Source organism: Anguilla rostrata, chromosome 5 (assembly GCF_018555375.3).
Source record: "Anguilla rostrata isolate EN2019 chromosome 5, ASM1855537v3, whole genome shotgun sequence".
NCBI lineage: Eukaryota > Metazoa > Chordata > Actinopteri > Anguilliformes > Anguillidae > Anguilla > Anguilla rostrata.
The window spans coordinates 49733420-49752521 of record NC_057937.1 but is presented as its reverse complement, the minus strand read 5'-3'; the positions used below and the strand labels follow the sequence as shown (position 1 = coordinate 49752521).

The 19102-nt window shown below is 40.6% G+C and overlaps 1 protein-coding gene across 2 annotated transcripts in view; it reads right to left on the bottom strand.

The window, feature by feature from the left end:
* Window positions 1–19102, bottom strand: part of LOC135255551 (polypeptide N-acetylgalactosaminyltransferase 18) — a 77539-nt gene that overhangs the window by 36122 nt on the left and 22315 nt on the right. The window lies entirely within an intron of this gene.

Sequence of the window (19102 nt, the reverse complement as noted above, 5' to 3'; positions counted from 1 at the left end):
AAGTCACAAACTGGAAAAAGCCACAAACATTTCCCATTACATTTTTTTTCCTGTTTTCAGCCTTCAACAATGCTGTTGAAGAATTGTTTGGCAATCAATTCTAATGTTGTTAGAGGCAGTCCAGCCACATGCTGACTGCATATGCATCCAGTCGTACAGTTGTATGCAAAAAATTTGGGCACCCCTGTGTGATTCAATACAACAAATCTCTGAGTGAACAGAAGCACTACGTAGTACAAGTTAAATATGAAATATTTCTGCACATCACATTTTCGCAGACTCAAAATAATAAACTAAAGCGAACATGGCACATACAAATGTTTGGACGCCATGTCAGTTTTTACATAAAAGCAGCTCCTTTAGCAGACCTATAATGGCCTTCAACCATTTCCTGTTGCCAGATAAGTGTTTCTGTTCTTGCTATTGCATGCCCCAATGATTTTCAATAATATTCAATTCCGAGCACTGTGTGCCATTGCAAAGCCTTCAACATTCTTTTCTGTTCTTCATGGCTGATTTTGAGGTATGCTTGAAAGGTCCGTTTGTGGTCAAATTAAAATTTTCTAGGGGAGTAGATGCCAGATTTATTAGCAAAATATTTTGATGCTTGCTGGAGTTCATGATTCAATTAACCTTAACAAGAGTGTCAGCAACAATAGATGCAAAATTACCCCATGACATAAAAGATCCACTGCCATATTTCAATGTACGGTAGGTATGACGTGAGTGTCATTCTACTAATCACGATGAAATATTTTTACAGGATGAATTAAAAATCTGCAAGGACCAATTATGTTCTCCTTGCTAAACCTTAAGCAACACTCATTCTTCTTGAATGTACAACGTTCTGAAAATACAGACTCCAAACTAATCTTGAACCTGGGAAAAATAACCACTGGCACCAGGTGTATTTGTTGACCACTGTAAAAGGTAATGAGTTTCTGGGTGGGAAGTCAACCATGACGACCAATCTCCCATTTCTCCAGCTCAATATGTGACACACACAGCTTTTCAGTCATCGTGAAGGAAGAGCATTCAGTCAGATGGAAATCAGACTAGGGACACAAAAATAAGCTGAATGGGATAATCCCTCAGAAATGTTTGGGTGATTTTCTAAGTTTTCGGTTCGTTTGCCTTGCTGCTGGGTGGTCCTCTTCAGTAGGGCTCCCCAGTGATGAACGCAATAAACTCACAAGATGGGTGGATCCAGCATATATTTGCAGTGACTCACTGACTCAACAAATCACACAGCTTTGCTGGGGAAAGAAAACTAATTTGATTGGAACATAATATAGGTCAGTGACTGACAGCACTTGCTAGCCCCACCAATCAAATGATTCATGGAGCGTTTGTCAGCAAATGAGGTTTGGAATCTGTGAGCTACTTCTAAAGGCTGCTGATGGATCTGTGTTTAGTAAGACCTTAAATGGTGGAAAAGGACATAATGTGGGAGTGTTATTGAATTCACACTAAGCAAATGCAAATGGATTACAAAAAAAAAAGCGATTGTCCTCCAACATGATGGTGCTCACTACATATATATATATATAATATGAATGAACGCATAAATGTGTGTGTGTGTTATATATATATATATTATATGTATATATATATATATATATATATATATATATATATATATATATATACACACACACACACATTTTATGAAGCGTTCATGCTCTGCATTGTTAAATTACTGTTTTACTAAATCCAGTGATCCCGTATAGTCTAATCTGAAATTGTTATCCATAATTGCGAAAATGTCACATTCACATAAATTCAGCGCACTGCTTAATCAACAGAAATAATGACAAGATGGATGATGTGTAAAGAGATTCCGAAAGATGCCGGAGATTACTAGGGATACTACAGCTCAGAATCCTCACACATTCACTTGCTTTTTTCCTTCAACAAAATATTTAGCATGAGCAAACATCTGGTCTAACAGTAAATATAAAGTCAACTGTCTTCCTTGCATTTGCCTCAGTTCATCAATAAACAAATTAACTGAACCACATAATGCATAGTTCACTTCTCTTCATTACAGGCGATACTACACTTAACAGCACACTTAAATAAGAATAGCAGTTATTCAAACCTATAGTTACATGCAAACTATTTGCATTGTTTGTTCATCATCATGGCAATATTATCACAGCATAAACATGATAGTAGTACTGCCAGCAACAATAATATTGTAATGAGCATGCCAATCACGATGATGTAACACTGAAATGATGAGTAGCGGTACAGCAATTGATCACCAGCCCTTCAGGGTAAATACAATTATGTTGCCTTTATTAATGCAGGTACTTATGGGCAGCATTTGGAAGGATGGATGAGTCAACGTGCTTGTCGATATTTATTGGATGTTAGGGAGAGGGGGATAGCATGAATATCAGGTGCCCACAAGGTATGCGTTCCAAAAATCAATCTCCAAACCCAGGGCCAAACTGCTGGTCCATCTATAATCACAGAATTGCTGGAACAGAGCTGATGTTCCTCACTGCTCTCAGCATGAAATACAACACCACGTTTTTAATTTATATTACCAGCATGGGCACTTTTCAGAGTTATGGGTATTGGTATTGATTTTTGTATAGAAAACATTGCTCTGCTCTTTTAAAAAATTCTTTAAGGTCCAACTTTTCTATTACCAGAAAAGTGGGGGTGGGGGTGGGAGGAAGGGGGGGGGTATATTCAATGTTGGTTTAGTTATTCCTCAATGCAAAGTGTCTGAAAGCTTTGAGTGACTGTAGGTTGAAGGAGAGGGGTGAGGGTGGTTACATTCTCTTGTTGGGAATTAGTGGGAGTTAGCCCCTTTTGTTTTGGGGCATTTCTCAATGAGAAGGACTCCGGTAAAATGCTTCCTTATGAAAGCAGCGGAGCAGCAAGCTCCATTATTTCAGCTGCAAAATCGAGCTGAACCAGGATCTTTGTTCCGTCCTGATCCCATCAGCTCCATTCAGAGGCCCTACTGCAAACTGGGGTTTCTGCTCTTAACAGAAAACACTAACAATCATGTGACATTAAAGCCAGGAGGTTCTTCACTCTGGAAAATAAATAAATAAATAAATATGTTGTCTTGCAGATTCCTGTCAGGTACAAATAAATAACAGATGCAAAGAGGGCAAATACACACAGAGGAATTATTTTGGTATTTTTACCAATAGACAGACATCTATGCATCATTTATCAGCAATTGTACCAATCTTTTCCTCATAGATTTTTTTGCAATTTTTTGAATTTTTAGTTTTAGAGAAAAATAGTATTTCTTCTTGTGACCAGAGAACTTAAAGGAGGGAAAATGATCCTTCCCAATTCCTCCACTCTCAGCGATGGTGGCCCAAGGCTCTTCCGGAGAACCGCCTGTTCCACTAATTAGCCTTAAGATGGTTTCTTTTGTGGCCAGGATCAGCGGCACAGAGAGGGTCACGGCAGTGCAGTTTCACAGAGACGAATTGCCTTGGTAACCTGCTGATTGGGCAGCTCAGCGTGCTGAATCAGAGACGGGGTCAATGCGTTCTCCGGGAAATGCATAGAGGCCCATTCTATTCAGCTAAAGAGCTGCTTGCTGCCAGTCTTAGGTGAGTGTAGGGTGCTTTGAAATGAACGGGACACAGCAATTTACAGGACACTGGGGTACAAAAATGTACTACTGAATCATGTAAGGCTTCACAAAGAGAGGCCAAGGGGCTAATCATGGCCAAGGGGCTAATCACTCAGGGAAAGATCTATGGATTACTATAAGGCTACTTTTACCATGTCAGAGCCAGTAATCCTGATTGAATAAAAACATGCATGCTTGTTATGTAGTGGTAATTTATAGTTTTACACCAGTCTACGGTTCACTTGGCATACGCCAACTACTGATTTATAGTGGCAAATTACTTACATTTTTATTTGGTTGGATTAGTACCAATAGCGTTCTAGTGCTATAGATACGCAATGACGATTGGTTCATATTTTAAAAATGTCAAAGCAGTGGAATAATAATTTATCATGTTAATACCAAAAAGGTACATACCCACAGAGGTAAAGACCCCACACTGATCCGGGACCAGGCAGCAGCTGACCTGAGGCGGTTCTCATGGCTGTAGCTTGAGCCCTCAGGCAGTGTCACATCTCTTTATTCCACATCACCTCTCATCATATCACCTCAGGGAAATGCCAGATCACTGTGTGACTGTCGCCCTGTCTCTATTTTCCAGTGAGACGCACTGGCGTGGGCTGTAGCACGCATCCAGGTGAGTCAGAATAGAAAGGTTGCCATGCCAACATGCCTAAGATAAACTACAATAAAGTTATACCCGTCAAAAGGACCTCAACACACTTTTCTACCTCAGTAAAATCACCACCGGCTCTTAACTGGCTTTGATAGGTTGGTGTATGTCATGTCTGCCAGTTAAAATGGTTCGGCATGACTGGCACTTTCAAACCTAGTAACGGGCATGCCTCCAGGTTTTGCTAGTCATACTAACATTGTCTGGTCAGTTAGCAGTAATTGCACAAGCTTTGCTCATGATACATTTTCTTCTGGGATTGTTTTTAAATTTTACCTTGTTCATTAGAAAGCAGGAGGGAAACATCCCACCCAACACGTAAGCCATAGCTGCCTAGAAACATGCCAGTTCTTATAAATCAATGTAGCTTCTGTACACTGTGGAAGCAGAAACATTGCACCAGGTGGAGAACACCAAGTTAATAAAAATAGGGTAAGGGTTGTTTTATCTTTGCCCCCATAAATCTTTCTTTCAGGTATGCTCCATGATGGCCTTATGTCTTACTCAAGATTTCGCCTAAGCTTCACTACATATTCCATCACAGTTTACACTTCCCTTTCTCTGTCTCTTCCCTATGTTTGGCTCTTCCAACAGGAAAAAGCAAATCTGAGTAGAACCTAAAGCACACTGCTAATTCAATGTGGAAAATTTTAGCAGAGCAACTCCTCTGTACCAACACCATGCAGGCACTTATCTTGCACTCCTAAGTGAATAAACCAATCAATATTACAGACTGAGGAAAAAGCATTAGACACAGTGTCTCCATACAAATGGCTTTCCCCAGCCAGTAAGATGAGCACTTAATGAGAGAATGCACAGAGACCCAAACTTTTCTATTAGGGTGAGAATGAGCTCAAAGTTACAAGCCAGCAGACTCCCCCTTTGACCTGTGGGATCATTTACATTGCTAATTAGCAGAGTTAATGGAGAAAATTAGCTTAATTATGGGGGTGAGGCTGTCAGTAGGGAAAAAAGATTGGGAATGGATTCTTTGTATGGGGTCACAAAATATAATTGTTTTGTAATGCAAAACTTTTTTATTACATATTAATTACATATATATTTATTAAAATGTATTAAAATTTAATTACATGAAATTTAATTCCATGATTATTCATCTGTTATGTTGGTAGGATTTCTAATTAAGGTGGCTCTTCTTAACAAAAGCAAGGCTGCAGGCCACATTGTTCCAATAACAACACACATCAAAAAGGATTCTTACATTTTTAATCTCTTTTGAAATTTTCACCCCATTGATTATTTCTCATTTCAACTTTTGCAAAGTTATAGTCAAATTAAAGTTCATTTAAATTGATATTTTTCTACTTCTATTCAAGTAACTTCGTAATAAATTGAAATAAAGTATTTAGATATCTTCAGAATTGTATTAAAACTAAAAACCTGACAATTATATAATTGATCATTATTCATCCCCTTTGTATTAACCTAAATTGGGCCAGATGCATTAATTTTCTTCAATGAATTCAAGTGTGTATTCAGTGTATTCAAGCTCACACTAAATACTTTAACCAGGTCCACCTATGCTGATTCGAGTCCACCTGTGTTTTCCAATTGCATGATTACAGAAAAAAATATCTCTGACTCTGAGAGGTCGCACAACTGAAACATCAGATCGGTCACACTGCCATGAAGACCAAGAAACTGCCGGTGGAGCTTTGATATGAAGCTGTTCGGAGGCATAAGGCTGGGCAACGTTAGAAAAGATTCACAACATTTGAAATCTCCAAGGAGCATTGTAACAAAATGTAGAAAAAATATGGAACAATCCAGGCACTACCAAGATCCAGCCATCCTCCAAATCTGAACAACCTGACGAGAAGGGCAATTATCAGACCAAGAGGCCAGGTGCAGCACTGAGTTAGAAAGCTTGTTGGCTGAATTGGAAGAATCTCTTTATCTGGCCTCTTGGGGAGAGTGGTCCTGAGACCTCCTGGAAGATTTTGTGGTCTGATTAGACTAAAGTTGAGCTCTTTGGCCTGAAAGCAAAACTCCATGTTTGGCACCAACCACACACAGACCATCACCCAGGTAACATCCCTGCCATCAATCATGGTGATGGAATCATCATGATGTGAGGTTGCTTCAGGAAGCACTGGGAAGTTTGCTGCCATTAGCGGTAAGACTGATGGAGCCAAATACAGTCAAATCATTAGGGTGAACCTGTTACAGTCTGCAAGAGATCTTGGATGGGGCAAGGATTCATGTTCCAACAGGACCCAAAGCACATGGCAAAAACTACAGAGGACTTAGAAACAAGAAGATCAGTATTCTAAAATAACACAAAGCACAAAGTGAAATCCCATTAGAAATATATGAAATTACTTGAAAATTGCTATCCAGCTACACTATGTGTAACTTGGCAGAGCTGGAGCAAATCTGCACTAAGAAATGGTCAGCTTGCTGACTTAGTTAATTACACTTCAGAAAGCACTACTTTTATGATACAATTAACTTTTACATTATCATCAACTGCATAAAAGAAACTGGCTGATCTGATTGGTCATAATGAAAGATAACCCAAGGTAATTTATTCCTCCTAAACCAATGTCTTCCACAACGGCACTTCTGGAGTGCTATAGTCTCTAGTCACAAAATTACTAAAACTGATTTGGACATGCCTTAATGTACCACCAATTTGCCTTAATTTGCCTTGACTGAAAAAATAGGGCCCTTAATGATTGTTGGAAGCCACTCATTGGCAGTGTGCATTTTGACATTAGCATTACTACGTCTGTGCGACAATGTTAAAGCTGCCACTAGGTTACGGTCAGGGTTTGTTCCTAAGAGGGTACAATTCTGCTGTGATACAGTTTGTGCACAAAGCCTTGCTCCCCTCATTATTAGCACAGTATAGAGCAGGACAGAACTCAAGAGGTTGAAAATAACTTCCCCAGCCCCACTTTAACGTTTTACATTCCCTATAGAGTTGACAACTCAGAACAGCTACAGTATATTGGTCTTTTTTTACAAGCCATAATTAGGAAATGAGGTTATTCAGGAATCAGGTTCACTTGGCAGAACTAGATTATTAAAGATATTTGGTGGTTTCCCTGGGTCTTTGGAAGCTCTAACAAAGCAAAAAAACACCTCTGTAGATAACAGATACAAATTGGTTTCAGGAACTGCTGTTTTTTAACGCACCTTCATTATATCATAATAGAAACTAAAGTCAGCAGACAGTCAACAAAGGATGAATTGCTGCTTTATCGAAATCCAAAGGAGATATATTCTTCCAAAGCTGGTATGCAAAAAACAGTTTTGAATGTCTGTGCAAGTTACCCTTCTGAAAAGAGAAGACAGAGTAGATTTTTACTAAGAACTCACATCTGTAGAGCTGTTCGCTACATAGACCTTTGCCTTCCCTGTAAATGAGATAAGGTGAACATCTCCATGTGGAGATGGTTATGGGAATCCTGTCAAAGTAAGAAAACTAAACTCTTCAAGTGAAGCCCTTAAAAGCAGCTCAGCTTCAGTCCCAGGACCCTTGCCTTGACAGGCATGTCAGGAAGATGTGTATGAAAACAATGCTCACTGTGCCTCTGTGTACAGCACACGGTGCATGCTTTTAAACGGACCATTACAAGTACCAATCACCCATCCCCCAACCAAAGCAATAATAAAGGTAAGATAAGGTCAGACATAATAACCCTTTAATTCTTGCACGTCCATTCCTTTGATAAATATCCTTGACACTTACCTGCCCCCCCCATTTTACCACTGATTCAAACCACTTAAAATACAGTTTTTTTAAAAAGAGCCAGCAGGCACGTCCTCTTCAGGTTTATAATGAAGATGTCCCAATGTCCTTGTCCCTGTGTGGTATGCATGAAAGCTGGGGTTAAATGGCTGACGTACCCTGGGATCACTGTTGGCAATACATTTTTGTCTGGTGTTCTTCTACAGAACTGTTGTTGAACACTGGTAACATACCCAAGGGTGACACAAAGGCCAACTGAAACTATAAGATCAAACCCTGGATTAATATCCACTCAGCTTTCAATCAGGGCAATTCAGCAGTGTCTTGTTGGCACAATGTTCCCTTGGGTAGCATTACAAGAAACTAAATACAGTCCTCTTTGGCATTTGTCTATTCAGTGACATCAATGGAAGGCAAAAAAAATAAGAATATTATGATCCCACAAGGTCTTACAAAGTGTCTAAAAAACTTGGGGATTTCATTTCAAGGAGGAGTGAAAAGATACGCCCAGCTGCACCAGCTCTTCCGCTAAAGGCGATGTGTGTTTCACTGAGCTCAGAGATTGCAGAAGGGATTTATCTGTCTGTACAAAACAAAAAAAGATTTTGTACTTCTCATTGCTCTAAATCCCTCCCTGCAAGCTGTGAATTGCTGATCATTGTGGTCGGGGGCATCACTTCTGCCCAGGGTACGGCTGGGGCATGCGTCTTCCCCTGTGAGAGAAGCCAAGAGGGACGGCAATGCCCGAGAAACATCACTTCGAGTCCATTAGCCTGAATTTAAAAAAAACAATTTGCAATTTATATGCAATTCACTCAATGGAGGTAGACATTGTGCCTGTGAAAACTGAAGTTAGCTAACTTTACAAAAACTCTAGAAAGTAAAAGCTGGTATTAAATCATTCAGGTAGATGATGAACAAACTAAAGTAAATAAGCATTATGGCAAACAGAAACAGCAACAATTCACAAACAAAACACCTTGTGCCATACTACAAACTCCTGTAAGAACCCAACACATAAGAAAGACAAGGACAAAGACACTCCTGACACACTTCTCAATTTTAGCTGTATATGCCCACATTGACACACACAGGGGATTTTAGATACCAGCACTGGCTTCAAAAATAGTTTGTTTGTGAATCTGGTTCTACTGCCAAAACCCACAGGTCTCAAGACTTTGGATGAGATTACATTTTTTTTAAAAATGTCCCACTGTATAATCTCAAATGGCAAATCCAGTATAGGTGTTTCTGGGAAAGGACTTTTGAGTTCCTTTTGGATCTGAACCGCAACAAGATAAAACTACTATTTGAAATACCGTCTGTCGGGGTACACCTTCTGATTTGCTAGGAGAGCCGTCTGTAGCCAGACCAGCATCCAAATGAAAACAGAAGTTAAAAAAGTCTTTTAAGATCTGGGATTTCCTGCCAGGCCTCTTCCAAGTTAGTAAAGTAAGATTTGGATAGCGATGATCATACCATATAGTTTCTGCCAATGATTTCTTTCTTTTATGTCAGGCATAGATCAGATTTCCATCCCTTTGAATCAATGATTAAATAAAAAGAACAGTTACCTCAAGAGATTTTTTTTTGGGGGCTCTGTTTATTCCACAGTCAATGCTCCTTATATCTCAAACCCTAGGAAGCCTTCTTGGACAGCTGGAACTCGGACAGCTCCACCCTTACCTACAGGGATGCACACCTGAAGTTGATTGGTCATAAGTCTCAACAGCTCCTGTGTGTGTGTGTGTGTGTGTGTGTGTGTGTGTGTGTGTATCCATGCTTGCGATACTTGGATATTCCCTATTAGAACTTTGTTACTCATTTTACTTTTTTTGTGCTTCTCATGAAGGGGAATAAAGGAGCTCTTGGCTTATTTAGAGAATTTTTGTGTGCCTGTGTCTAATCCAATCATAACACTGCACATTTGGTTCCTTGTCACAAAGCAGCAGGCCATCCCCGTGGGCAGCTAACTGTCAAATTGAACATCGATCATGAGATATTATTGCAGCTAAACTTAACAGTGCAGAGCAAAGAATTTACATCATGTAGCCTTACATGCCAGGTCACTGAAGCTGGATGTTAGGGTAAGACCTGCCTGTCCATCTCAAATATACCAAACAGAGCAGAATGTACTGTTGAGGAAGAATCTGGAGCATTTGGAGGCGGAGCAGAATCAGCACGCTCAGACTGATGAAAGTAGATGCGGTGACGAGACACTGAGGATAAAAATGGGTTGAAATGAATCATGTGCTCAGCCATGTGTAGTTTTCATTGCATGCGGGGAATGTTCCTGAAACAAGACATTCAAATTTCCTGCTCTAATTGTATTGTTGGATCTCTTCCACAGCATACTGATGCTGACAGGCATGCAGCTAATATATTAAATCAAACCTATCTGGACCTGAGGGGCTTCAAGAATCACAGTGGTGTAAAAATGATTTCTCTAGAGCACATTTTCTTTCATTTCTTTCTTTTTTCAGCCATTAATACAATAGCTGTGAATTTGCACCCAAGACTGTAGTTGTGTACCAAGGCGTTCTGACTGAAGTCTGCTGTTTATTCTTAACGTTATTGCACCATAGGTTTTTTTTTTTGTTCTCTGTCAAGGAAATGAGCTCGGAGGCTGTGCAATCCCACATCCCCCTGACATCGGAAACACACTCCTTTTCTTTTCAAGGCTAATTACACCACAGCTGGAAGGAAACGCGTTCTGACAAGCGCTGATCCTTATGTTTAATCCATTCAGGGCCGTGCAGCTACAAATTACACACGGAATTTGCAACTAAACAAGACAAATTTCTGCCTTTCAAGTCTTTCCACATATTACTTCCTCAAAGACAGGCTTTTATTTTTCCTGCTAAGATGAACACAATTAGTTTTGACAAAGGCAGCAGAAATGTAAAATGAGGGGACGGTGAATCTGGATTATCTGTTTTCGAATTTTGAGGTGCTGCAAGACAGGAAGAAGCAGTCACTACAGGAGGTGCTTAACTGGCAGTGAAAGGGGCTTATCAGCGAGTTCTGAATAGTAGCTTTAAAACCTGCGCTCTGCGAGATATTGGTTGCTGTGAATTGATGTTTTCGTATGGTTGTGTGTTCATTCTGACTGCAGGACTCACCGGGGGTGCAGTAGTGATTTACAGCGAGAAATCGAGGCACATCCGCACATGCCTCTTTCATTTCACCCCAAAGGGATCGAACAGGGGGTGTTTAGTTTGAGTCTTGCAGAGCCACAAGCAGCCAATAATAGGCAACCAGTTCTAATTGGCCGTATTAAAAATGGAACATTTCTCACAAAGCATTATTAATGGATAAACCAGGGAAGACTGTGGAAACAGTGGTGGGCTGTTTTGCATTTTTATGTAATCATTTTTCGAACACACATTTAAAAATGCTGCTCTTGTTTATTTTAAAATATCTGTACATAAGCTCTATTGAGTGTGATTCAACTGAAGAGTTATAAAATGTCTGCTTTGATTCACTTTTGGATATAGGAATTGGGAGAGTGCCTTTTCCGTCACAACAACCATGTTTACATGTAGATTATCTAATCATTCCGAATACATTCATTCCATTTGAAGATTCTAGTTGAACTGTTTACATGCACATTGACCTGTTTACATGTGCAAGGATGTAATAAGAATGAAACTTTTTTTGATATTCACAGAACCTAAAACTCTAGCTAACTTGATCTGGAATTTGAGTATGCAGAACAAGAAGAAACACAAAGTTCTCTAAATATATACAAATATACATTGTATGGTGTGTACAATATTTAGTCTCTTACATATCAGACAGCATTGTCACTGGAATATAATTTTTCTCCTACAGTCATTAAACAGCAGAAGACGAGCTCAAGAGCAGTTATACCACAATGTCCACTCAGCAAGGTGCTGAAACCCAATACCACTGCCTCCTGCCAAAAGCAGAAGTGAATGGATGAGAGTCCGCAGCAAAGACTGCTGGGAGAAAGCTGTGCTGATGGAGTTTACTGATGGACAGCCTTTCATGAAATTGTGCAGGTTAATGAAGGGGCATATGGCTCCAGAGGAGGAGACAGTAACAGCCCCAATTCCACTCATCACACCAGCTCTGATCTTGCTGTGCAAGCTAGGCAGCTGTGCCGAGTGCAGGGTCATTTCAAATCAGTTTGGCATCCACAAAAGCGCAGTCAAGATGTGCGCATACATGTTTTGAAAGGGCATGGTGAAAGGGCCAATTAAACAGCCACGTTTGTTTTTAGATTTCCTCTGGAATTTGTTGACGTCACTTATTCCGTGATTGAACTTGTGCAGAAAGAATATTTGTTCCATCCAAATACCGCAGTCGGTTAAAGCGTTTACATGGGTAACATTCTCCTACTGACCAGACTATCAAAATGTTTACACCACCCCTTTCAAACCAAATGAAATTTAAATTGGAATGGGACAGTCTGTTCTGATTGAGGTGGTCACATGAGACATCTTTATTCTGATTGGGTTGGTAATCTGATTAGACGTGGAGTATGAGGCTCCATGTAAACGTAGCTAATGTCTGCATCAGGTAGAAACAAGTTTTGCCCTCCTGCTCTCTGATTGGCTCACAGTATAAAGGGTCTTTAAAATGACGTGATTATGTTGAGAATCTGTGATGCATAGATACTTAGGTGGGTTTAACGGCTCATTAGGTAAGAGGTCACTCAGCTGCATCAAGGTTATGCATAATTTAAAACAGAATGGGGGCTTCAAATGCTGGATGGCATGCAGTGGTTTACTAAGGTAAACTGTAATACTAAAAACAAACTTGTTAAGTTCACTAAAAAGTGAACTGGGTAAAGCTACTGGGTAACCCCGTTTCAGAATCAGAAATAATTAAGCCTTAAATCAAATCATCAAAAATGTATTTATATAGCGCATTTCACAAACAATTGTCACAATACGCTACACAAACAACCCAGGCCTAAACCCCCACAGGAGAAAGCCTAAGGCAATAGTGGCAAGGAACAACTCCCTGGTAACAGATAGGAAGAAACCTTGGAAGGAACCAGACTCAATGGGGGAACCCATCCTCCTCTGGTCGGGTAAGAGTGTAGGTTTAAATATCCAACACGGTCAGTCAGTTCACGTTGATCTAATTTGTGGCAGCTAGGTGACAATCAAAAGGTGGCAGCTGAGGTGATGGGCGGGGCCGGGTGCCGACAGAGGGGAACGGCAGGCGAAGACAGAAGTGGGCAGGGTGGAGGCGGCGACGAAAGAGGGGCCGGACTGCAGTGGTAGGGGAGTCCCGACGACAGAAATCATAAAATTTAAGCACAAATTTGGAGTCCTTTAGAATCTTAAATCATGACTGGACAAAATTTGCCATCCTCTAGCAGCTCTTTTCCAAAGCACCATCTAATTAAAGAGATGAGGGAAGGATGAAGGAAACCTTAATATATTGCTTCCGTCAAAAAAGCAAAAGCACCACACTTCAAAGAAAAAACTCAAGTACTTTCTTATACTTACTATATTTAGGAAATGAATGGGATGGGATTCCTCAGGTGACAGAAAAGACATCTTTGAAGTCTCAGACCAAAGCAGCCAAAACAAATCACTTTTATTCCTACAAGTATTTTGCATCTATCTGCAATTTTTTTTCTCCAGCTCTTGAACTGCTGTAGTATTTCTTCCCCCCCAAGCTTACAAATTGATTGCTAGTGATGGATTCGTAACATAAAATGTTTCTCAGGAGGCGTTTCCATGGTGCTCTGCCATGTATCATCCAGACCAGTTCGCCCACATTGCGATGCTGGTGTGTATACTGAAACACTGAAGAAAAAAAAGATAAAATTACATTCAATCCTTCCAGTTAGTTTGATTTGTGACTAAATGGTGGCAGTGTCAATGGGGTGCAGTGTTCAGGTTGTCCTGTGGTTAGTACGAACAGATGCCAAACACTGCCAGTGCATGCTGCTTCTGGAAGGTGTTGCAGTACATCCTTGACTCAACAGTCAGTCTAACGTGCGCTCCCCCTCTTCTGAAGCTCCAGCCAGCCGTACAGAGGCGCACAGCTCCACTCCACTCCTGTGCCCTATTCTTACGCTCTATCACAAGAGCAGACCTGCTCAACCCTTCCCGCTTGGTCACTTTCTATTGGCAAAGCACCACAAAACCGTTCACACGGGCATTGGTGCATTTTCTGTTCCACCCCGCTGTTCTTGACAAAATAATTCCCCGCTCTGGGATTTATAAAGTATTTATTTTATCTATCGGCTGTCCCCTCCGGCTACCCCTTGAAATAACTAAGCCCCCCCAAGAGCCGACACAGTAAAAAAACCTAGATACAATAAAGGGAAAATTCAGCCTGACACTTTCTAACAGCTGCATCATAAAACAATTGTAGCCCGTCCTTTTTTCCTTTAAAAATGTGCGCTCGGTGCCTCTGTCTCAGTAATTCAGCCATCTGCTGGCAACATGAAGCCCATTAGTACAGATTATGAGGTCTCTCAAATACTCAGTAAGTTCGGAGTCATTGAAATATTACATTCTATGAGCTGTATTAAATTTGTATCCCTCTCAGAAGTCTGCACTGAAGACCCGCCTTACTCTCAGCATCCTGATACATGCATAATACATGCAGACCCTGAACTCAATCTCCCATGAATCCCCAGCTGGGTTCACCAAGACACCCCTGAATGTCTTGTGGAAATTGAAGGTTTTTGTAACATTCTTTGTAATAGAAGAGAAATCATGAAAAAGCAGAAGAAAAAAATTAAAATTAAAAAAATAAAATCAGTGTCCAAAGGCATCGATCGCACACCAGCAGGGAGAAAGAGGGTCAATGCCAGATCGGAGACACTGGCCAAACACTGATTACAAATCAAGCAATGATAATGGCAATGAGAATGTCAGAGTCAGAAAGGCATTAATTAATGCCTTATTTGATACAGCTTTGAGCACAAAGCTGTTTTGTGTTCGAGCTTCTTTTCTTTGGGTAGACGGCCAAAACAAATACGCACATACCACTCGCTGAATGCTTCATACACTTTCTCAGGACTTGAGTAACAGCATGTTTCCATGCTTCCATGCAAGACTGCACGGCTTAATTTCTAAGAAACAGTAAAGCACACGAAACCAGTGTTAAACCAGATGAGAAGCGACTCCACGGTAGCTAATTAAATAGAGACCTTAATCCTTATCAACACCCCACAGATCCCCCTGGAGTGCCCGCCAGAGTCACGTTGTTTATCTGATGCCATGGGTCAGCTAAAGGCGGCTGCAGCCACCACCAACTGGCATTGAGGCCCAGCTGGCAACTGTCATCGGCGAGGGCTCCTTTTGTCCCCTTCCAAAGAGCTGCGAGTTGTCTTTTCATGCAACACGGGTAGAGCAGAACCCCTCCGAGCCAAACACAACAGCAGGCAGCAGCCCCCTCTGCTTACAAATGCTCTCTCTCCGTTTCATTCTTCCTGCATTACTTGCAGGACGCTATTGTGTTTCTCAGGAATGCGCAGGATGCAAGGAAAGACCTAAACATGCCGTGTTGCATGTGCAGTATTGCATTTACAACGGTGTTCTTCTTTGTGCTCCAGTCTCCATCCCTTTATTCTCATAAAATTAAAACGTCTCAATGCAGGTTACAGTGAAGCAGCACATTAGCAATTTAGTCATATACTACGTAGAAGAAAATACAAATACAATATGGAAGCATAGAAGCATACATAATCTAAAGCATTAATGGAGATCACACATACACCCACACACATTGCAGACCCCCTACGATGCCTTCACAGACCCCCTGTTGAAACCCCCAGGTGCTAGATAATAAATGGCCACATTCAATCATAATTCCATGCATCCATATATTCCCAAAATGGAATCTCAAGTCAGGCATTGGTATCGCAGCACATAATGCAATGTGTGCATTTGATTCTATGAAGAATAACCATAAAGTAATTGATTCAGGTGTAATTAATTAAATAACAAACTGATTAGATATGAGGTCCAAGGAAACCTGTGATTTACGATATGAAGACTTCAACACATCTTGAAGACCCTCTTGATCTATGAGTCTAGTGAGCTGTTTCTTTGGCTTGATTAACAAGTGTGCCAATCAGCTGAACAGTCCAGGTAATTACATTTCTCCTACTGTGTGTCAAACAGTAGTGTTTCCTTTCTTCAAATACCAAATCCACAGATATATGTGATCATAACAAATAATACAAAAAATAAAACATGAATTGGAAAATTTCCACATTAATCACACCATCTGTGAGCTCCAAGGGCAATAAAGGGCAACAAAGCAACCTCAGAGAATCAATGCATTTCCCTCGGAATTTAAACTGCATTATCTACGTAGACTGAGCTGTAACAATAAGTAAATAATTACCTCGTAGCGCAAGATAAAATTGAGAAAGAGAATTAGTGACAGATTGGTATGGATTATTCATTTATTCAGTTTATTAATTCAGTTACTTACATTGTTTATCAAGCAAAGTAAATGAATGCAGATGGAGATTAAAGGTTAGACTTCAGCCCCCTTCAGTCTCCAGCTCTCCCGAGCGGGCACCGCTACTGTTGCGACGTTTGCACACGTCCGTGAGCGCGAGCCGCCTGCGCCAGCACAGCTCATGTGGAGAGGCAGCTGACTCGCACGCCCGAGGAGAATATTCCATTAACGCTTTAGATAAATGCCTATACGGCTCTCTGGAGAGAACCCGTAAACTGGATGGGCAGGGATGAAGGTGCGATGCCCTGGCTGAAGTGTGAATATTCTCTAACACCGCAGATTCTACTGATAAAAAAAATCAAGGCCGGATCGTGTGTGATGCATCAAATATCTAATAATGCCTCGTACAGGATCACAACCCTGATTTTTTTTCCTTCTCAGTCAAGCCATTCTCACAGGAGAAGTCCTTATCAAAAGAGAGAAAATAATGTGACGACCACAACGCTGTCTGCTTCTGTGTAATCCGGTCTTCAAATCTAGGTGGGTGTGAAAAACACACACCTAGTCACAGCTGCCTGTGAAAAAAACCCAAAAATTTGTTCCTGTCCCACATACTTCCACAGCTTAAGTTAATACTCTGGCCAATATTAGAAAACAGTATTATTCTCTGTCTGGTTGTTTCGAACTGAGTGACAAGCATCTCTAAACGGACACCTCTGAACAGAGATGAGTTGGATTAAGATGTGAAACAGGAGCATCAGATCCTGAGTTCTCAAACAAGTGCACAGACTCAGGTCTAGACCCCCAACAGTGTGACATTCTCAGGGTGATTGTGTATGCCTGTGTACGCGTATGTGGGTTGTTGGGAGCAGGCAGAATATCTGCAGGAACCTTAGCTGGCAGGTAACTGGAACAGGACCATTAATCTGCGGCAGGGGCTGAGAGCCGGTATAAATAAGCAGGGAGTCTCACAGAACAGTCTGTTAGACAGCGACAGGCTGTGTGCAGTGATCTGTGCCGCGATTTGCCCTTTGGGCGCATTTGGATCCCAGACATTGGTGCTCAAATGGCATAACCGGTGTTTGGCTGTTTCAGTTGGAGCTTACAACATAACAGCATCACAACATGATATACAGTATGAAGCACATTACGAGACGTTCATAATGCTCTGTACTGTAACTGTATGTAATTGTACTGTAATGCTTTTCTGACTCCTTGTGCCATGAATGCTTTACGAAGATAGTTAACTTTTTTACCCAACTTTCTTTTTTCTATATATTTCACTATTAATATATATATCATATACTGTATACACACACACACACACACATACACACACACACATACACAATATATTGACAACTTATCAAATAAGCACTGAAAAATAAGGAATGACCAAGTGTCAGTAGTGTTTTATAAAGCAATTCATCAGCTGCCAGAATGTAAATAGCATTGGGGAAATCCTGAAACCTCCTTTTAGTAGACCCTGTGATCCCCACACAAGAACAAAGCAGAATTCCATGCAAATTCAGGTCACAGCAAGTAACAGGTTATTTTATACACCTGTCCTCTCATTTCACCATTCACTGGGTTCTACTAATAGGTGCATTCATGTATACACTAATGTGTAAAAATCATTAGCCATTTGATAATCCTCCTCAACAAACTGTATGCCTTTCAAGCAAAAAAAATGTAGGTTGCACTATACATTTTCAAGGCTCTAACCACATATATCAATACCTCAAATTTAGCTAGTTTCATGGGTATATGAACAAACATTTTGGTGCACATTGTGTATGTTTGATAAGATATTAACTATGCTATCAGTTTTATATTACACATTCAAATAAAAAATACTAAAAATAAAATAATGGACTATATTGGTCTGCTTTTAATACATTTGTAATCCTTCAATGTCCTTTTAGGACTTTCTGGCCAGTGTGAGGAACAACTAAAATTACATAAATAAATTTAAAAATCAGAATTAATGTGAAAGTTAAAGACTTTTCAAAACTGTTGTTTGGTTGTACCTCCTCCCATTGAATTATGCAGCGTGGAGAGTGCAAGATAACTATTCTTGGAGAGGAACCAAGACTTATGTGTCAAACTTTCACTGCCGTTCACCAGACCTTTAGGGAATATGAAAGCACCCTGAAAGGCACTGGCAGTGGTACGCCGCTCTGTCTTCAAAGCCTGGCCCAGAACCATCAATGTCATCTGCTGAGCCCAAGCCAAACTGCACACGGGCTCCAGTTATAATGGCACAGATGGCTGCCTGCAGCCACAGCCACGCGCACTCATTTCAATTTATAATTTGTTTTAACCTTTTTATGGAGTCAGAACCGTGACACCGAGCGTTATCTTGCAACTTTGAAGTGCAAATCAGATCCCGCTCAAACAGAAAAACTGAATTCCTCTCACATCCAGGATAAAGGACCTTTACATCACAAAAAAAAGCCAGCAATGAAACTGGTGGGCATCAAATACTGCAACACTTCGAGGATTCCAAGGAGACAGATGTTCACAAAACTGACAGAATGAAAAGCCCTTGAAATAGCAGTGCTGACAGCTGATGTTTTTGGACGCCAACCTAAATGCAAAGAGACTCGTGTAGCACAAGGGAGTTAAATCCCACCGCCACTCTCACAGGGCAATGGCTGCAACACCTTTATCAAAATGAAGCTGCTGT